General features: G+C 34.5%; 1 pseudogene across 1 annotated transcript in view; it reads right to left on the bottom strand.

The window, feature by feature from the left end:
- LOC114262993 (nuclear poly(A) polymerase 1-like) overlaps positions 1–13,589 on the bottom strand; it is a 29,294-nt pseudogene extending 15,705 nt beyond the window's left edge. The window contains exons 1-7 of the transcript XR_014342697.1: positions 13,403–13,589; positions 13,189–13,290; positions 12,636–12,899; positions 11,981–12,057; positions 11,788–11,895; positions 8,392–8,454; positions 8,125–8,286 (exon numbers count right to left, since the gene is read on the bottom strand). The product of XR_014342697.1 is annotated as a nuclear poly(A) polymerase 1-like (transcript). The remainder of the gene's footprint in view (positions 1–8,124; positions 8,287–8,391; positions 8,455–11,787; positions 11,896–11,980; positions 12,058–12,635; positions 12,900–13,188; positions 13,291–13,402) is intronic.
- Between the last annotated feature and the right edge of the window lie 5,879 nt (positions 13,590–19,468).

Raw genomic sequence — 19,468 nt, 5'->3', positions numbered from 1 at the left:
AGTTTGAAAAAAAAAAACGATACCCAAGGTTTAAAACAACTCTTAATACTTAGAAAACATTTCCAATGAGCTAACTTAGAACACATGAACCCTAGGATGCAATCTACATGAATACATGTATACCTGTCCGAGTAAAGGAACAATTGAACTTTGACGCTTGTGACAGCTGACAAACATCTTCAACAGAACACGCTTATAGTCATCTATCTAAACTACCATGCCCCATTACATTATAAGCCAGGACCCATTTTGTTACAGAGAAATAATCTAAAACCTATATCTTATTTCAAACTAGATGGCTTCCCCCACTGCAGCCCAAGTTTTTCACTAAACCTACCAAATGATTCTTCACAAAAAAATCTCCTCCCAACTTCCAGTTGTGGCGTAAACTATTCCACCAGAGAATATCAACACCACATAATATACCAATTGATAAATGGAATACATTTTTCCTTGTTTATAAAACTCCAATTATTAACAGTAATAACTAGTACTAGCTCTAAAAAATTAGGGGAACAAATCAAGCTGACAGGACTTTTTGGTTTCTATTTAAGATCTAAATATCGGAAGATGTAAGAATGCTACAGCTGGCACAAAGATTTATGAGCAGCAATTTTGAACTAATATTTATACTCTTTCATTTAGACATGAAAAGGATTGGTCACTTAAAAACAAAGTAAATTTTTACATCTTTGTATAATCTTTTTTTTTTTTTCAATACAAGTCATCAAGAATTAGATCTTTGTACTATCATCCAGGAAGATAATAGTGGTAACCTTTTACTTTTAGGATGCACACTTGCCCCCTACGCAAGCAACACTATCATAAAAAATGAAGGTCACTACAAAAGTTGAATACTTAAAACCATTTTATCCTGTTTTTCGTTAAATGTTTGTTAAACCACATTCAGAAAGTGAATACAAGGTAACCAAAATACTTACTTCAGGAATAGCCCAAAGTGCCACATTCGCATAGAGAAGATCTATAGACACACCACTGAATTTGAACTTCAATATTGGAACATAAGCATCAGGGACTGGATGTAATTCTTGTATTTCAGGCATCTCTGCCAGCATTTTGTATAATTCACCAAAGAAATCTTCCTGCATTGAGTTATAGAAAAAAAATTAGACTTGTCAATCTCCACTAGAGGAAAACTAAAAAGAAATGCAAATTGCTGCTCATGGAGGAGAAAGTTCTCATCATACATCTCGAGTGGCATGTCTTGGTCCAACACATAGTGTGTCTATATCCACACCAGGGCCATGTACCTATTTGACAACCACACCCAGAGAAACTCAATTTTAAAAATTCAATATAACAACAAAAAGATTTATAATCTGAAGACTAACTCTTAATCACTCCTATTATAAGCAATCCTTGCAAAATTTGTGTTCACGTCATAACAAGCAAGGATATGGACACAAGACATGGTGGTTTCATAAAAAATTGGGGACACGGGCATGATGGGGACATAGCATAAAATATTTTTTCATATATTTTTATTTTCTATATAGATTAATATTACATTCACAAACAATCAAAATTAACAAAAACTAACACTAATTCGATATTTAAAGAAAAAAAATATCAATTTCAAATTAACACTTATAGTTTATATCTTTTTTATGGATCGTCTATTGAATATTTAAATCTAAAACAAAAGTAATAAATATTCAACATCCAACATTTATCAAAAGCACTATAAAAAATTGGGGTGGAGGGGGGAATTAGTTGTCGTGTCCTAGCGTGATCCCAGCATGTCCCAGACATGTTCACTAGCAAAAACTAATTAAATAAAGGGACACATCACGTGAAGTGTCCCATACGTGTCCCCATGGTGTCCCTGTGTCCAACACCCTTATGACATTTGTTTTGGAGTGTTGGTGCTTCATAGCTCACATCACATTATTATTATTATTATTATTATTATTATTATTATTATGTTAAATTTCTTAAGTGATGGTAATCTATCTCCTTTTGATTTTTTAGTTAATTAATATAGTTTGAATTGGTCGTTCATAATTTTCACCGCTCTTTGAGTTTACATTGGTGATAATTATTTTATATATGCAAATCTATGTTTCTCTAAAAGGTAGCCTTATTCATATGGCTAAATGTTGAGCCCCAAGTCAGCCAAACACAGTTGAACCACACTAAAAAAAATCCTCTCGAGTCAATCATATCAAGAGCGAGAAGATATTTGGCGGGAGGTTCTTTATTGAGAGCGGAAGCAATTTCTCCTGCTAATATTGTGCCCATCTGATATGGAGGGAGGGTATATGGGTGCCTATGTTGAATATTTAAAAGTGATAAAGAAGTTTAGAAATATATAAAAGTCAGTTTGGAGGCTGCGATTTTTTTCAACTACACCCAGTCTACCCCAACGAAGGGGCAATCACACAAACCCACACAGGAAAAAGCAGAAAAAAGAAGGGAGGGATGGAGGGAGGGAGGGAGGGAAGAAAAAAACTGCGAAAATGATTTTTTTCAACCTCGTGGTGTCCTACAGAGCACCCATTAAAGAGTATCTAATTGTGCAGATAGCACCAATGTTAATAATAAACCTATTGGAAATTTCAATTTATCCCTTTATTCTTTCAAAATGACTTATTCACATTTAATAATTTTGAGCTTTAGTCCAACATTGCCTTAAAATACATTTTACACCTTAGATACCAAATCTCATAATCCATAAGACCAAAGACAACTAATTTTGACCTAAGAAAATTACGGTAGCAGCCTTATACTAATCTTTTGTTAAAAAATATGCCAAACAATATTCACAAAAGATGATAAACTTAAGGAAATGTAGCTTTTAGATTTTTGTTTGAAATAGTTCATTATTTTTTTAAATTAACGTGAAATTGTTAGGTAATTGGTGTGAAACAGAGCATACATTGTGTGGATTACTTGAGGAATGGTAAAACCTCGCTTTTGCCCTCCTATTTACAAAGCTTGTAATCAAACACATTCCAAAGTAACCTATGAACAAGTATCCATTCTCTCACTGCTTTCTTCATACAAAAACATTAAACATATTATTTACTTCTCTAATTGATTCCTAAATTATCTTGTAATTCTTTAGTTACTAGTGAATAAACATAAAAAGTAAACATAAACATCACCTTTTTTTTTAACATTTTATTTTAAATTTTATACTATTTTAACTTACGAATTATATAAGTTGCAATTTAATTTCCTTTTCTTCTTTGTTAAAAATCAATTAAAGTAAATTAACTTAATTTGGAGTTCGTATTAACTAAACAATCCATGTTTTTTAGTAGCTATAAAATTAAGTTGGAAGCATATAATATTAAACTTCAAACATTGTGTACTTGAGTAATAATTTCTTTTATTTTAATTTCATTAGTTAGTGGTGTTGAACATTAAAATATATGCAATCATTAAACACAATACACTAATTACTTGAGTATTATTATATGACTTTCACAAGAATTCATGAAAACATGTTTGAATTAACTGCTATGTATTATAATTTCTTCTGCAACATCTTCTTTGGCTGTCAAAGACTGCACAGGGCCAACTTTCATGGTCCCACCAAAATCATGAACTTGATTAGTCAATCCTGCGTCATTTTCAAGATCATCAAGTTCTTTCAAAGGACTACGATGACAGCTAACAAATGGTCCACTGGGTTGCTCCGTGTTAAGCTGCTTCTCCTCCCCTGCGCTTAATGAAACACTCGAAGAAGATGAAGGCCCAGCAGGTGGGCTGCATCTAACAGATCCTTCAACTTCCTGATCACGGCACGAGATATTCTCGCGACATCTTGCATTATTTGAGATGTTCTCTACATCAGCTTCAAATTGTTCGTTTGCCCTTGTTTCAACAGGCAAACCTGCATGATCAGTCTCCACTGCATGACATTGGGGTCCCCTTGAGTTAGTCCCCGAATCAACTTCATCCAATTTTATCTTCTTCCCATTCATTGCAGCATCTGGAGAACCAGAGCTACGCTTTCTTTTTGCAGTAGAAAGAGTTTCTCCAGCTACTTTTGTAGGTTGGCCGAATCCCACCTGGAAATACAAAAAGAGGAATGTCCTTACGTCTTACATGGCATACATGGATCAACATTCCGGGACTCCAGGAGTGGTCCACGTACACAGAGTGCTTAAATTCCTCCACAGTCAAACCTTATATCGACTTGTTCACCTTCCTCAGCATTGGTGCCTGCCTTCCGCCGCAGACCCATGAAATAACAATAATGAAACGGTCTGGATTTATCAGAAAATTCACCAGGGTGTGGGTGGCACTGAAGCATGCTTTTTGTGTCCCTCTCAATCTGAAAAATTGAATGCCAGCACGAGAATAGAGCTTCAAGAAAATTTTAGTGCTGATGACAAAATAAGAAAAGAGAAAGATGGTATCACCTTCAAAGTAAGCTGGCGAATCCGAGACTCAATCCAGCCTTTCCATTTCCTCAAGTCATCATCATTCTCAGCTGCTATATCTATCTGCAAATAATTTCTGTATGCTTCAAAAAATGGGAAAGGCTCAAACAGGGTCATCCATCCAGCCTTGTTCTTCTCCATCGACTGCAAGAATACATAAAATTAGAGACAAAAAATTACATAGCACAAATAAATAATAGTCAGTCAGAGAGAGAGAGAGAGAACAGTTATAGAGCCAGCTCACAGAAGAATGAAAAGAGTTTCAAAGCACTAAGTTAAGTAGTCAAAATCTCAATTGACATCAATCATGGCCTCAAAAGGGAATAACACTTTTAGAAGAAGACTCGGGTCAAATGTGGAAGTGAACAAAACTAGGATTCTTAACCCAATGAGGATTGGAAATTCAGCAGTTAACTTCAAGGCCGTGAATAATATGTTTCGTCCCATGACAAAACCCTTTCCAAAATGCAGAAACCCCAGCAACAGCAGATGCTCAAATGTTTTACAAACAACTAGTTCTAATGACTGTTGATGAAATTTTTCATCAATATACATGTTTAGTGTTATTTATATCGAACCACATTCCTACAAAGAAGACACTGGTATTTTCCAATGTATATATATGGGGAGCCTCTAAATGCACACCAAATACTTGGTTGGACACACCGATTTTTCAAAAAAAAAATTATTTAATACCATTTTACCCCAAAATAAAATTACCAAAAGGGACAAACCCTAACCCTAACTCCAGCCAGCCACTCCCTGCTCCGGCCAGCCTTCCCCAACCACCTCGTCACCACCTCCCCCCCCCCCCCCCTTTTTCTTCTTCGCTGTGACCCCCTCCCCCATTGCAAAGCCCTAACCCAACTCGCCTCCCCGGCCACGACCCCGCAACCCCCTCCCCCCCCTTCCAGCCCCTCCCCATCGCAAACCTCCCTTTTATGGAAGTGTTAGGAAGGGACAGACCTAGATTGACGTGGACTGGTGTAGTAAATAAAAATATAAATCTCCTCAATTTAACTAACAATATTACATTGAATAGAGTCAAATGGAAAAAAAAATATTCATGTGGGACTTAAGGCTTGGTTTGGTTTATACTATTGAGTCCTTATCTATGATTCATACCATGGATTATTATATGATGTAATCACTAAAACTATCTAGCAAAGGGATTCACAGTAGGAACCCCTTGAATATTCTTATCTTTAGTTCTCCACAATCAAATTTTGTTCTTTGAATGACAAACAGACCCATAACAACTAAATTACAGAAAATCCGACAATAATCTCCAAACAAAGCAAGTTCTGGCCCTAATCCTCTTCAATCCATAAAAGCTTACAATCTTAATCCCAAATCTATAAGCTTTCCGTAGCTTTACCCCAAGACAGAATCAACCACAAGCAGCATTATTTTAGTTCCTAACATGCTGCTCTGCATTAGAATGTACACAAACCAAGCATCCAAGCAAGGAGTCATATGCATAGCTTCACAAAAAAGAAACAGGGGTGAGTATAAGATTGGGAGCACCTAGGGGAGTGTCTATGAAGCACAGACACCTCTCCGGAGGCGACATACAAGTGTCCGACATGTGTCAAACATGGACACATTCTGAACACATGTCAGACAAGCTAGAGAGAGTCGAACACATTGGGATATTTAAGGCACGCTAGAGACACGTTGGGGAAGCATTAAGGACCATTTTTTTTATTAAAATAGCATATTTAAGGTTGATAAATTTCATAGACTTAAATATTTGACATAAAATAAATATTAAATATTTAAAAATATGACAAAAATAAATATATAAAATTATATGTTTGCACATGTCTGCAATGTGTCGTGTCATGCATTTTATAAAAAATTGTGTCCGCATATCCATGCCGTGTCATGTTATGTGTCCGTGTCCGTACTTCTTAGGGGAGCATTTATGTATTTTATATATAAGATATTATAAGAAGTAATTTTTTGCTTAGTTGTAATATATATGTTAAACAATTCCAATAAATATGAACTTTAAAATTACAAAGACGATGGAAATTGCTCCTAGACAGGGGTGAACAGGCCAATTTAACCTCTTAAAATTACCAGCCAATTCTCAGTTAGGATTTTTATTAGAAATCACAACAATAAATAAGCACGTAAAGCATAACACAGTGACTTAACATGGAAAACCTCAAGGAAAACTCTTCGAGAGGAAAAACTCATGATCCCAACTCCCGAACGATAGTCCATTAAGCAAATCTAAAATTTCAAAAACGATAGACACGAGAACTTACAACCACACCTCAATTAACCTAATTTTGAGATCTTTCTAGTACTCCACAATCACCAGGAAGGAAGCACCTCACCTACGTCTTTGCACTGACAGCTCCATTGGTGCGATACAATGTATTTAAGGGTTTTGAAGGAAAAATACTCAATAAAATCACTCACTTACAAGACACAACAATACGCTTAAAAGTCAGCAACCCTAAAAACAAGAATTGTGAAGGTATATAGATGCATAGTGAATACTAAAACCTAAAACAGGTCGAGTTGCAGAAAACATATGTTGGGTGCTCAATTACCTAGCGGGTGTTGCTCACTAGAATTTTTAAAGACTCAAGTAAAAGATTGAGCGCTCAATCACTGAGTGAGTGTTACCTACTAGAGAATGAACCCCAAAAAAAATTTATAAAATGAATCAACAATAGCACTACATCACCTACGGCAATCAAACAACTAGCAACCGCTAAGCAAGCATCAGTCTTTGCTTCTTGCTAAAAATACAAGTTTGAAAGGAAAAAAAAACAATACCCAAGGTTTAAAACAACTCCTAATACTCAGAAAACATTTCCAATGAGCTAACTTAAAACAACATGACCCTAGGATGCAATCTACATGAATACATGTATACTTGTCCGAGTAAAGGAACAATTGAACTTTGACGCTTGTGACAGCTGACCGGCATCTTCAACAGAACACACTTATAGTCATCTATCTAAACTACCATGCCCCATTACATTATAAGCCCAGGACCCATTTTGTCACAGAGAAATAGTCTAAAACCTATATCTTCTCTCAAACTCGATGGCTTCCCCCACCGCAGCCCAAGTTTTTCACTAAATCTACCAAATGATTCTTCACAAAAAAATCTCCTCCCAACTTCCAGTTGTGGTGTAAACTATTCCACCAGAGAATATCAACACCACATAATACACCCAATAGAATACATTTTCCTTGTTTATAAAACTCCAATTATTAACAGTAATAACTAGTACTAGCTCTAAAAAATTAGGGGAACAAATCAAACTGACAGGACTTTTTGGTTTTTATTTAAGATCAAAATATCAGAAGATGTAAGAATACTACAGCTGGCACAAAGATTTATGAGCAGCAATTTTGAACTAATATTTATACTCTTTCATTTAAACATGAAAAGGATTGGTCACTTAAAAACAAAGTAAATTTTTACATCTTTGTATTATCTTTTTATATATATATAAGTCATCAAGAATTAGATCTTTGTACTATCATCCAGGAAGATAATAGTGGTAACCTTTTACTTTTAGGATGCACACTTGCCCCCACACAAGCAACACCATCACCAAAAACGAAGGTCACTACAAAAGTTGAATACTTAAAACCATTTTATCCTGTTTTTCGTTAAATGTTTGTTAAACCACATTCAGAAAGTGAATACAAGGTAACCATAAAAAAAATTACTTACTTCAGGAATAGCCCAAAGTGCTACATTTGCATAAAGAAGATCTATAGACACACCATTGAATTTGAACTTCAATATTGGAACATGAGCATCAGGGACTGGATGTAATTCTTGTATTTCAGGCATCTCTGCCAGCATTTTGTATAATTCACCAAAGAAATCTTCCTGCATTGAGTTATAGAAGAAAAATTAGACTTATCAATCTCCACTAGAGGAAAACTAAAAAGAAATGCAAATTGCTGCTCATGGAGGAGAAAGTTCTCATCATACATCTCGCGTGGCATGTCTTGGTCCAACACACAGTATGTCTATATCCGCACCAGGGCCGTGTACCTATTTGACAACCACACCCAGAGAAACTCAATTTAAAAAATTCAAAATAACAACAAACAAGATTTATAATCTTAAGGCTAACTCTTAAGCAGTCCTATTATAAGCCATCCTTGCAAAATTTGTGTTCACATCATAACAAGCAAGGATATGGACACAAGACATGGTGATTTCATAAAAAATGGGGACACGGACACGATGGGGACACAGCAATAAAATATTTTTTCATATATTTTTATTTTCTATATAGATTAATATTACATTCACAAACAATCAAAATTAACAAAAACTAACACTAATTCGATATTTAAAGAAAAATATATCAATTTCAAATTAACATTTATAATTTATATCTTTTTATGGATCATCTATTAAGTATTTAAACCTAAACAAAAAGTAAAAAATATTCGGCATCTAACATTTATCAAAAGCACTATAAAAAATTGGGAGGGAGAGGGGAATTAGTTGTTGTGTTCCTAGCATGACCCTAGCATGTCCCAGACATGTTCACTAGAAAAAACTATTTAAATAAAGGGACACGTCACATGAAGTGTCCCATACATGTCCTAGCAGTGTCCCTGTGTCCCAACACCCTTACGACATTTGTTTTGGAGTGTTGGTACTTCATAGCTCACATCACATTACTATTATTATTATTATTATTATTATTAATATGTTAAATTTCTAAAGTGACGATAATCTATCTCCTTTTGGTTTTTTAGTTAATAAATATAGTTTGAATTGGTCCTTTATAGTTTCCACTGCTCTTTGATTTTACATTGGTGATCATCATTTTATATACGTAAATCTATGTTTCTCTAAAAAATAGCCTTATTCATATGGAAAAATGTTGAGCCCCAAGTCAGCTAAACACAGTTGAACCACACTTAAAAAAATCTTCTTGATTCAATCATATCGAGAGCGAGAAGATATTTGGCGGGAGGTTCTTTATTGAGAGCGGAAGCAATTTCTCCCGCTAATATTGTGCCCATCTGATCTGGAGGGAGGGTATATGGGTGCCTATGTTGAATATTTAAAAGTGATAAAGAAGTTTAGAAATATATAAAAGTCAGTTTGGAGGCTGTGATTTTTTTCAACTACACCCAGTCCCCAACGAAGGGGCAATCACACATACCCACACAGGAAAAAGCAGAAAAATGAAGGGAGGGACGGAGAGAGGGAAAGAAGAAAAAAACTGCGAAAATGATTTTTTTCAACCTCGTGGTGTCCTACAGAGCACCCATTAAAGAGTATCTAATGGTGTAAATAGCACCAATGTTACTAATAAACCTATTGGAAATTTCAATTTACATCTTTATTCTTTCAAAATGACTCATTCGCATTTAATAATTTGACCTTTAGTCCAACATTGCCTTAAAATACATTTTACACCTTAGATACCAAATCTCATAATCCATAAGACCAAAGACAACTAATTTTGACCTAAGATAAAATTATAGTAGCAGCCTTATACCAATCTTTTGTTAAAAAATATGCCAAACCATATTCACAAAAGACGATAAACTTAAGGAAATAGAGCTTTTACATTTTTGTTTGAAATAGTTCATTATTTTCTTCAATTAACGTGAAATTGTTAGGTAATTGGTGAAACTGAGCATACATTGTGTGGATTACTTGAGGATGGTAAAACTTCACTTTTGCCCTCCTAGTTTGATAAATATTCAATTTTGCTATTGAGATACTTCAAAAAAATTTACCCTCTTATTCACAAAGCTTGTCATCAAACACATTCCAAAGTAACCTATGAACAAGTATCCATTCTCTCACTGCTTTCTTCATACAAAAACATTAAACATATTATTTACTTCTCTAATTGATTCCTAAATTATTTTGTAATTCTTTAGTTACTAGTGAATAAACATAAAACGTAAACATCACCTTTTTTTTGTAACATTTTATTTTAAATTTTATACTATTTTAACTTAGAAATTATATAAGTTGCAATTTAATTTCCTTTTCTTCTTTGTTAAAAGTCAATTAAAGTAAATTAACTTAATTTGGATTTCGTATTAACTAAAGAATCCATTTTTTTTTACTTGCTATAAAATTAAGCTGTGAAGCGTATAATATTAAACTTCAAACATTGTGTACTTGAGTACTAATTTCTTTTATTTTAATTTCATTAGTTAGCGGTGTTGAACATTAAAATATATGCAATCATTAGACACAATACACTAATTACTTGAGTATTATTATATGACTTTCACAAGAAATCATGAAAACATGTTTGAATTAATTGCTATGTATTATAATTTCTTGTAGGCTTCAAAGAAGATAAAATTAAATGGAAATGTTTTCCAAAAAATTAATAAATGGAAATAATTGTCTTTGAAAATAAATGGGATACATAAAAACTTGAGATTAAGGCAAAGTTTGAGAACCACCTAAAATAGTCCAAAAAGCCAAAAAGTTAATACCAAAAATCAACTCTCTTCTCTTACTTTTCTGCACGTTTTTTCATAAAAAATCAAAAGCCCAACTAAAATAGCTAGTTCTCAAAACAAACCTAAGTAGCTTAACTGATATTCAATAGTTAAAATATAATATGGATAAAATAAACAAAAATCATTTTTATAAGCTTTGTGAAGGTGTTTGGGAAGATAACTTTTTGGCTAAAATAAACAAAAAACCAAAACACCCAATCACATCATTCTCTACTTTTTTTGCATGCTTTTTTCGTAAAAAGCCAACTAAAATAGCCAATTCCCAAACGAGCTCTCAAGGCATAATCGAAAATTTGTCAAACTAGGACAGTAGAAATGAGTTTGATGAATGTGTGGAAATTGATCTAAATTTTTTCCACATATAATTCAAAATTTGATTTTGATAGGTTCAATACAACTTAACATTCAAATTGATGCTAACTTGACTTGACAATGACCCATTGAATAAAATTTATAGAGATGCCACCATCCCTACTTCAACAAGGTAGTACACATTTTAGAGTATCTCCAATGGTTCAATAGCTAAATGGCTAGCTATTGATATATTTTAGCAATGTTGCTCCGATGGTACAAATGCTATTTCTTCTATTTTTCTCATAAAATGCCAAATATAAACATTACATGTGGGTCCCATAAAAGGGTTATGAAACTTTAGCTACTATAGCTAAACCTTGTGCCAAATGTGACACAAGGTTTAGGTAGCCATTGGAGAGCCCAAAATTGAGTTTCGTGCTGTTTTTGACAATAGCAAGACTTTTGCCATACTGTTGTAGTCAATTTGTAAAATCAATGTGGACAAGCAAGTAAAATCAATTCGTAGCAAAAAAGTAGAGAGATAGAGAGAGAGAGAGAGAGAAGAGGGGACTCATACACCCAGCTGATAGGAACCAAATGTGAAGATCTTTGCATTAGCTTCTTGGACTAGTTGCTCATTGAAACCTTTAGCACAGGAAATGTTCTTCACCCATATCTTCACTATCTGTTCAATTTGCAACAAGTTTGTATTAACAAATTACACAAGCATAATTTAAAAATAGTAACTCCAAATGACAAGACAATTCAACCTGGTCTAATCTCCCCAACACTTCTCCCTTTTAATAGCTTCTTCCTGACTTTCATATAGTCCCACATCTGCAAGAAACTGATTGCACGCACAAACCATAATCAAATATATACAATCAAAGATCTGCAACTCCAAATAAAACTTTTATGTTCAACTTGGTTGTGTAAGAATACAGGAATGCCAGGTACTAAACGTTTTTTATCATAGATATTTCAGTTGTATGGAACCACAAAAGAGAAACCTTTACTCATGTGAGCCTCACCAAACTAACCACTTGGATGCATTTCTTAACACACATCTATGTGTTCAAAGCAAGAAAACATTTTATGTGCAATGCAATTGGTGCAGGCATTTCTGACCAAAATTTGAATAATTCTTCAGGAAAGGGGGGCAAAGTACAAAAGGCTACAAAAGAGCACCTCTCAGTTTAGCTTTATACATATGTATATATTTGGTATAGTTTCTCAAATTTTTCCTCATTATCAAAACAAGTATAGAATTAAAAATTGTAGATCACTCACTTTCCAACAAGCAATGGCTTGCTATTCCGTGTCCAAAAATTAAAATTCTTCTATTTTCCATCATAACCAACCAACAAAAATGTACACAAAATGAGACATAATAGATTTCTTTCAATAGTAGCATCAAAAACCAACCTTTTCCAACTCGTGGGTCTTAATCACATCGAACTCTGTAGGCCCTCCGGTAAATATTGGATCCGACAAGCCAAGTCGCTGTGCAGTGGCAGAGTTGCTCGATCCAGGGCTACCCATAAATTCCTTTTCTTTCCTTTTAATCTTTTCTTCTTTCTTTTTTTTTAAAAATTTTCTTTTCTTTTGTTTGGGTTTCTGTGTGAATATTTTATCAAAACTTAAAAACGCATATGACAATAATAATATATCTTGCAATTTTCTCTTTTTCTGTTTCAAAATCAAAGACAATCGAGCTTCAATTATATCAGCGCAACAGCGATATAGCAATAAATAAAAATTAATAAAAGTTTCACTAATCCTCTACTAATATGCAAAACTGTTCATTAATTCAAGAGAGACAATACAAATCCAAACCCTAAATAGTTTAATTGGATGATAATAATGATACGACGCCTCCACCAAACATATATATATATATATATATTTCTCTCTCACTCTATAAATAAAGCAAATTTAATCCAAAAACAAGAGACCAGATCAGGGATCGAAACCCTACAGTGCATAAATAACCAAGGAAGCCCGGTCTGAGGTCGGTTGATTCGGAATATACGATTCTCGATAGGGTCTCTCGTCTTGGCGATTGAAGAACCTAACTAGACTGCCCAAACAAAGGATCGAATCGAACCCATTAGGCTATACAAGGTGAATATACAGAGAGACAGAGAGAGAGACAGAGAGAGAAAGACAGAGAGAGAGAGATAGAGACTTACCGACAAAGAGTGAGAGAGCGGTGGAAGAATAGAAAGTGGAGGAGAGAGAAGGAGAAGGCAATCAGTTGTGCCGACGACGACGACAGAGGAGAGATAAAGGGAGATGAAGGAAAAGTAATTCCAATAATCAATTCCTATCGCACCATGCACTTGAATGAAATTTTTTCAAGATAAAATTATTCAAAATAGGAGGGTATAAGGGCCGTTCACCAAATTTAGGCCAAGTTTGGGAAGACTAAAAAAGTGTATTTTTTGTCTTTTTGGACTAAAAAATTGAGGTTGAAAATATAGATGTTTGGGTTAACTTTTTGACTTTTTATTGAAAAATGTGTAATAAAAAATTGTAAAAATTGATTTGTAGGGAAAATTTTGAATTGGGAGTTGTGCAGCCGTAATTGTTGACTTTCGGTGAATAGTGTTAACTTTTTAGCTTTTTGAGTAACTTTTTGACTTTTTGACTTTTTTGGATCTTCCCAAACTTGGCCTTAATATTAAATTTAAATTTGATCAAAAAAAATTATTTTTTATGCTTTAATGGTTGTACTAAAATAATATTAAATTGAAAAAATATCAAACGTTTCACTAAACTGAGGACGACTTGTCCCTTTCACCAATTCACTATGCGTAGTCGTTGAGTTAGACCCACCAGACGTCCGGCCAGATGTCCCACCGGATAACCTCTTTAAAGCAAAAATTTGTGAAAATTTTACACTACGGGGTCGAACCCCCGGTCTACCACCTTAGCATTTTTTTGAAACAACAGAAATGAAGGCAAAAACTTCAAATTTGCTCTTACCGGTCAACTCCCGAACGACCCTCTCTATTTGATGCACGCTACAGTGAATGGTTAGAACTGTTGGTATCAAAATGAGAAAATTAGCTTTTTTTTACTCAAATTTAGTGAAAAATTTGTTCAACCGTTAGAGATACTCTAAAATATTACTAGTTTCGGTTGATATTTTTTTCTGGTTACATATTTATTTTTTGTGAAAAGATTTAGTGAATTTTTTTTTTTTTTTATTCTTTTGGATTGACATTTTGTTTTTAACTTTACCTAAACTTTTTTACCTATTTGACTTTTTTTTACTATTTGTGTAAATTTATATCTATATGTTTAAATTTTTTTGTCTACTTGTTCAAATTTTTTGTCTATCTGTTTAAATTTTTTTTATCTATTGAATTTTTTAACCTATATGTTGAATTTTTATAACCTATCTTTTCTAGTTGTTCAAATTTTCAAACTTTCTCTCTCTATCTATTCTGCATCACTCCTTTTTTTCTCTTTCTATCTATTGAATTGTTACACATCTCTTCTCTCTCTTTATCTGTTGAATTGTTACACCTCTCTTTTTTTTAATCTCTATTGAATTTAATATGTTGAAATTTTTGAACAAATCTGTCCATTTTTTTTACCTGTTACAATCTGTTTCTTCATTATCATCATCAACAACAATCTGTTTCTTCTTTATCAACAACAACATCAACAATCAATAACAAAAAAAAATCATCATGTGTTACAAGAACTACAAAAAAATAAATAACTAAAATTAAACAAACCTAGCCCTAACTTTGCTCTTTTCTTTCTTCAAATCTTTTTTTGTTTGTTGTCTTGTATTGACCTAGATCAACAGAAACCAAACCACACCAAAACTAATCAACAGATACAATATAAGAATAAACAAATAAACAAACAAGAACAAACAAGAACAAAAAAATTCAACAAAAACTAAATTTCTTCTTCCTTCTCTTGGTCCTCGCTCATTTCAAGTCATCTGCCATCATGTATACATTTGCAAGAAATAAGCAAAGAATCAATGGATGTGGAATGTGTATCCAAAATTGGATACTTCTTCTGTACATATATATAGATATAAATACCCAAGTATATATGTATATATGCTTCCCCAAACATAAAAGCACAAACCATTTTTAAACAAACTAATAAATACATAAATCTATCTATAATATGTATATATTTTTGGTGACAGAGACGAATATGAAGAGAACAGAAAAGAAAAATGACAAATGGACATACCTCCAGGATGATGGAAAAACACAAGATCCATAACCTACAAATCACAACAAAAAACCATCAAATAATAATCTTCATTCTCTCTATATACACATAAAAGGTATAGAGAGAATAAAGACAGAGAGCAACGATCCAAATTGCATGAATCTGTTGGCTTTTTGGCTTTCGAAGGTTATTATTGTAATTTTGAGCATGCCAGCAAAGATCAATCAGTCCTTACAAAATATCAATTGCCAACCAATTATCAGACGATTGTGTTTTAGTTCTTTCAGCCTCAATGAAAAGGACTTTTACTGGTGGCTTTGTTTAAGAGAATTAAGTAAACAATGATTAAATGAAAAACAATTGTAGCATTTCATTAAGTAAAATGGAAGACTTACAAAGATCCAAATCAGTCTCGTAGAGGTTTACAGCAACAAACTACTTGAAACTACTCCTATGAACGAAGTGCAGTGCAGTGCAGAAATTTGAAGTACATAAATGTAAAGAACAAGAAATGCAAAAACTAGAAGGAAAATAAAGTAGATAAAACTGGATTTTTTTTATCTGAGTCTGGAGGCTCTTTCTGGGGCCTTCTCTACTATTTAGACTTCTCAATGACAACCGTCGAACTGCATTTCTAACCATCGAACCATCCCTCCATGGTCACTGATCATGTTGCCTTATAGTTAGTTCCATGATGCCATATCTGCAATTAGGCTTTCCTTCTGATTTTAAATTTAAATATGAGTAACCGTTGAAGCCATGTCATCTTGCATCTCTTTGCTGATCCAGTACTCTGCAGATCTACAAAAACCAATACTAACTGCCACGTGTGTGATTATGATTGAAGATTTGAATTGTCTTCCCGTATTGCCCTCATCCTGCTACGTGTCGAACTGTAATTGGCTTATACAATATATAGCCAACATTACCCCATGCACTAATATACCCAATACTTGGTGATATTAGTGGATCAATGTATTTTATCCACGTCTTAGAACGTGTATCGGCTTTGCATTTTCCAGAAATGCAACCATCATCCATCATTTGGATTAAATTCTCTTCTAACCCTTGAACATTCTCACTATCTCAGTATTCGAAAAGACTGATGTATCCAATCTTTCCTTGTATTGATCAAGCATACGAAGAGTTATTTGATGATGTTGTTCGTCTAAAAAGAATCTTCATACATTGATTAGCCACCTTTACCCACCTCCATTTATACAGGTTATGGAAGCTTTCGCAAATCATCGACCTTCAAACCAAGAACCTACTACTTACGATTCTTTAGAACACAAATTTGCAATCATGGATATCGGAAGCTCTTCTTCTGCAACAAAGCTTTTCGCATGGGATGAAGCAGCTGCTTTTTCTTCTTCTACGACCTCTGGCTGGGGAACTTGGCCTACCCTACTCAACCTCAGATGAGGGAATACATTCATCACCGATTCCCAAAATTCGATGACCCTCTTGAAATCCCTCATTCCAAACGCAGTTCTGTAGTATATCCATATGTTCCTATTGACCATATATGAAGTCTTGAGGACAATCTACTTTCATCATGGTATACTTCTACTTTGCCATCTCGGATGGTTCGAAGTGTCCAACGTCCTGGTAAAGCTTTAGGGATCAGTCCTGCGCTTTTAGCTAAAAAAGAAAAACTTTATACCGCCGATTGGCTAGAATGTATGACCAGACCTGAATTCCTAGATTTGATCAGGAAACCTCCGACTGCTTCTCCTCTGCCTTCCAATCCAAATTGGATTGATGAGTTGAGAGACTCACTCTATCTGAGGGCCAATACTTCACCCTCTACCAGGCCCCGGTGTCTTCAACTCCTTGTCAGCAGTTTAGGGCTCAGACCTTACTTGTTGCTTTCTCTCATTTATCTTTTAAAGTCCTTCGAGATGACATTCCCCACAAAAATTTTCTATGGGCTTGTGATATTATGTCTCGAAGTCATCTTCTCAACTCTATGGCTCAAATAGAGCTTTATACCTTTTTAGACCAACTTTCTCTCCTGCTCAACTGGCACTTCCAGGCTTCCATTACCAGTGAAGTTCTGGATGAAGCCTTTTCTACTTGAATCCAGGTTCAATATGAGGCAGAGAACCTCCTTGATGACTATAAGGCCTTCAGGAGCCAGGATTCTGAGCATGGCGAGGATGTTGCAATGAACGAAATATATGAAGAAGATAAGATGGATGCCACAGATAAAGCCCTAAAATAAATAGAATTCGAAGTGAAAGGCCAACAACTCACTTCTCAATTAAGGGCATACCAATTAGATAAGCCAAACTGGGACAAGATAGAGGATAGAGTAAGAAAAGAGTTTTCATTTATTGAATTTTGTTGGACTAAATTTCATGACCTTGTAACTCTGTCCATTCCATATTTCTACGAAATCGAGAATGTAATCAAATGAATTCCAGTGTAAACAGTACTTATCAATAAAACTGGGCTTTTCGAATTTCATTTGTTAAATTCTGATTTAACACTCTAATTGTAAACTGTAGGTTGATGTGCTTTAACTCCATTTCAACTCAAACTCTTCCAAAGTGTGAAATCTTCTCTTTTGAGAAAGCAATTTTTGCCTTTCATACCGACTCTAGAACTAACATAATTCTTCAGCATTAGCTTCGAATTAACCAACTTTACCCTTCGAAACTTGATTTGATCATATTCAATTCCCCAACATATGGTTAATACAATCAAGTAATTTCAAATCAACTAATTTGTGTTTCAAACAAACAATCTATATTTTCCAAAATATGGAAACCTCTCTTATGGACTGCACTGTTTTATTTGAAAAAAGTGATTTCTTCTGTATACTATCAAACCAACAATTGGCTTGAAACTTAGAACAAACAATTTCTAATCGTAAGGTATTTCAAGTTTTGCTTCGAAGGATCTTACTTTCATTAAGAAACCTAAAAACAGGTCCTTAATCCTTTTGAAGTAGGCAAATACCTAAGCATTCTTTCACCGTGAGATGTGGAATGTGCTTTGAAATCGACTTCCTGCTTTCAAAGCCGTTCGTCATTTGATTTTGGCGCCAAAACTTGGCTTCGAAACCAAATATTTTATTTCGAAGCTGACAATAGTATTTGAGATTCATTTCCTTCCATAACTATCAATATCGAGGGAAACTTTTCACACCCGTACCTTTAGTACTTCTTTGTGAGCTCCGTTCACGTAAAACGACTGAATGTTTTTTTTTTCAGACAGAAAGGTTTTAAAATGCTTTTATTTTATGCTCCCAATCCACTTGGTCGTCTAACACAAACCTTTTCATCTACTACTAGCTTTCTCTTTCACTTTACTCTCTTTCCCGACTTCATCTTCTAAGAAAAACTCTCTATCAATGGCTTCTTCTTCTTTGAAAATACCGGTCATAGAGCGTACGAGTCCATCTGTAGCCTTGAAAAGGATTATTGACGAAAAGTGTGACAAGTACAAGGCTGGTAAGAAAAACGTCATTGACGGGCGCATCTTCATTCCTCGTCGTCATGAACAGCAAGAGTATGTGCTTGGACCCATCTTTAGAGAGATTCATGCTGAGCTTCCAGCTCTATATCCACGTCTAGAAGACCATTATTTCCTTCACGAATGTGGTCTTGACTGAGGAAGCTGGAGGATGAACCGCCCCCATTGCTACTGGCTCACGGTGAGACCAGAGTGGCAGGAATGGTATGATGGGGTCGTCCCCGATAGGACTCTGGATCTTTAGGAGCTCTGCTTCTTCAACACGCTCTAATTATCCAGGTTCACCATTTCGGAGGACCCTTTCTTAATACCTGCTGCCCTTTGCTTTTGGAATTGTGCTTTTAATTTCTTTCAATTCAGATGTGGGATGATGGCCCCTACTGTTCTTGATATCTGCCATCTATTAGGATTGTCCCCTACTGGTACCCCCATTGGTCCAGATTATCCTGATCTCACAACCCCTTTTTCCCTCCTTTCCCTTAACTCATCCTATAGTGACTTTGTCAAGGCTGAGAATAAAAGAGAGAGTCATGTGACTGATAGGGAATTCTTTTCTTTTATATTAT

Source organism: Camellia sinensis, chromosome 10 (genome assembly GCF_055761805.1).
Source record: "Camellia sinensis isolate YWXY chromosome 10, ASM5576180v1, whole genome shotgun sequence".
Taxonomy (NCBI): Eukaryota; Viridiplantae; Streptophyta; class Magnoliopsida; order Ericales; family Theaceae; genus Camellia; species Camellia sinensis.
Note: the sequence above shows the minus strand (reverse complement) of the source record. Positions and strands in the feature narration are given on the sequence as shown.